General features: G+C 40.7%; 1 pseudogene; it reads left to right on the top strand.

The window, feature by feature from the left end:
* Positions 1–316: 316 nt before the first annotated feature.
* Positions 317–785, top strand: LOC150063014 (myosin regulatory light chain 12B pseudogene; annotated as a pseudogene).
* The last annotated feature ends 1,266 nt before the right edge of the window (positions 786–2,051 follow it).

Here is a 2,051-nt window from a genome sequence, read left to right as displayed (position 1 = left end):
TACCAGTTTTGGGCTGCTTCCAGTAGAGAAGGATGGAGTCGTGGGTGATGCAGAGTTCTCGGAGTAGTTCGGGTTCTCATGCTTGTTCAGGAATTTAAGCATCAACACATAGAGCAAAAGGGCAAAGACCAAAAACACCAAGAAGCGCCCTCAGCACGCAACATGTGTTTGCTATGCTTGACCAATCCCAGATCCAGGAGTTCAAAGACGACCTCAAATGACTGACCAGAACCGAGATGGTTTCATTGACAAGGAAGATTTGCACGATATGCTTGTCTCCTGGGGGTAAAACCCAACTGACGCACACCTGGATGCCATGAGGAAGGAGGCTCCAGGCCCCATCAACTTCACCACGTTCCTCACCATGTTTGGTGAGAAGTTAAATGGCACAGACCCTGAAGATATCATCAGAAATGCTTTTGCTTGCTTTGATGAGGAAGCAACAGGCCCCATCCAGCAGGATTAGCTGAGGGAGCTGCTGACAACCCTGGGAGACTGCTTCACAGATGAGGACGTGGAAGAGCTGTACCGAGAAGCCCTTATTGACAAAAAGGGCAGTTTCAATTACACTGAGTTCATACCCATCCTCAAACTCAGACCCAAAGACAAAGACGACTGAAAAGAACTTCAAATTCCAGCCAAATGCTCCTTATTGCCACTCTGGGTATTTCTGAGATTTTTCTCTCAGAGCCTATTGCATGCCCTAAGCTATACAGCTTTTGCTTTTCTTGTTTTGTATTTATTCTCAGCCATTTGGGCACATGTATCTTTATAATCAGACTGGAATTGGGACTTTCTGTCATTTTCAGAACAGAAAATGGGATAATTTAATTTACCAGTAGTCCCACCCCTTCCCCCAAGTAACTGCAGTCAATATATTTTTTCAGAGAAAGTTATTCACTCAAATTATTTTCTGAATCATAATAAAAACTTTATGGTAAAACAACAAATAAATTAATCCCAGAACTACCCTAGGATTCAGTGATACTAATCCAATTCATTTACCCAAAAGATTATAAACCAGGATACAGTAAAACCACCAGCACAACTATGTTTAGTGCATGACTATTCACAATAGCCAACATATGGAATCAGCCTAGATACCAGTCTGTGGATGAAGCAATCAAGAAAACATGGTATATAGATACAATGCACTTTTAATGTCAATTTGAAAGAATGATGTTGTATGGTTTATAAACAAATTGAAAACTTGAGAAAATTTTGTTAAGTCAGAGCCCTAGAAATAAAGGATCCATGTAAACTAGATTTAGCTTAGTAAATATATTGGATCATATCAAGCATATGTCTTAACTGAAATACAGTAGATTTAAGGAATATTTTAAACAGTGTAATTTCTTGGAAAGGCAAAATCAGCTATGGAGGGGCATCTGGATTGGTTCCATATCTTTGCTGTGGTAAATAGTGCTGCAATGAACATCGTTGTGCCAGTGGCTTTGGTATATCCTTGTTTGTGGACAATTGGGTAAATGCCAAGTAGTGGAATTGCTGGGTCATAGGGGGGCTCTATGTTTAGTCTCTTGAGGAACTGCCATACTGCTTTCCATAGTGGTTGAACGAATTTACACTCCCACCACAGTGTAGTAGTGATCCCTCCTGGCCACATCCCCTCCAGCATCTGTTGTTATTAGTTTTCTTGATCCTGGCCATTGTAACTGGAGTGAGGTGGAATCTTAGAGTTGTTTTGATTTGCATTTCTTTTATGGCCAGAGATGTTGAGCATTTCTTCATGTGTCTATAGGCTATTCTTATTTCTTCTTCAGAGAAGACTCTCTTTATGTCTTTAAGCCCACAAGATTCTTTTCTCCCATTAACCACCAGAAAACTTTAGTGGCGCTATGTCTCAAAGCAGCAGAATGCTAACCTTGGGCTAAAGAGCTCTGGGATAGAGCCAGACCCAAAGTTAAAGCCCCACAACTGGAAAACAATAACAATAATAATAATAATAATTCAGTGTATATCCTACAAAACCAAGAAAAGAGAGAAGGGGAGTAGAGGAGGAACAGATGATAAGTTGGAGAGGGTGACACTGA

The sequence above is a fragment of the Megascapheus bottae genome, chromosome 5 (genome assembly GCF_031878675.1).
Source record: "Megascapheus bottae isolate mThoBot1 chromosome 5, mThoBot2.hap1, whole genome shotgun sequence".
NCBI classification, from domain to species: domain Eukaryota; kingdom Metazoa; phylum Chordata; class Mammalia; order Rodentia; family Geomyidae; genus Megascapheus; species Megascapheus bottae.
The sequence above is the reverse complement of the archived record's forward strand: the minus strand, read 5'-3'. Positions and strand labels throughout refer to the sequence as shown.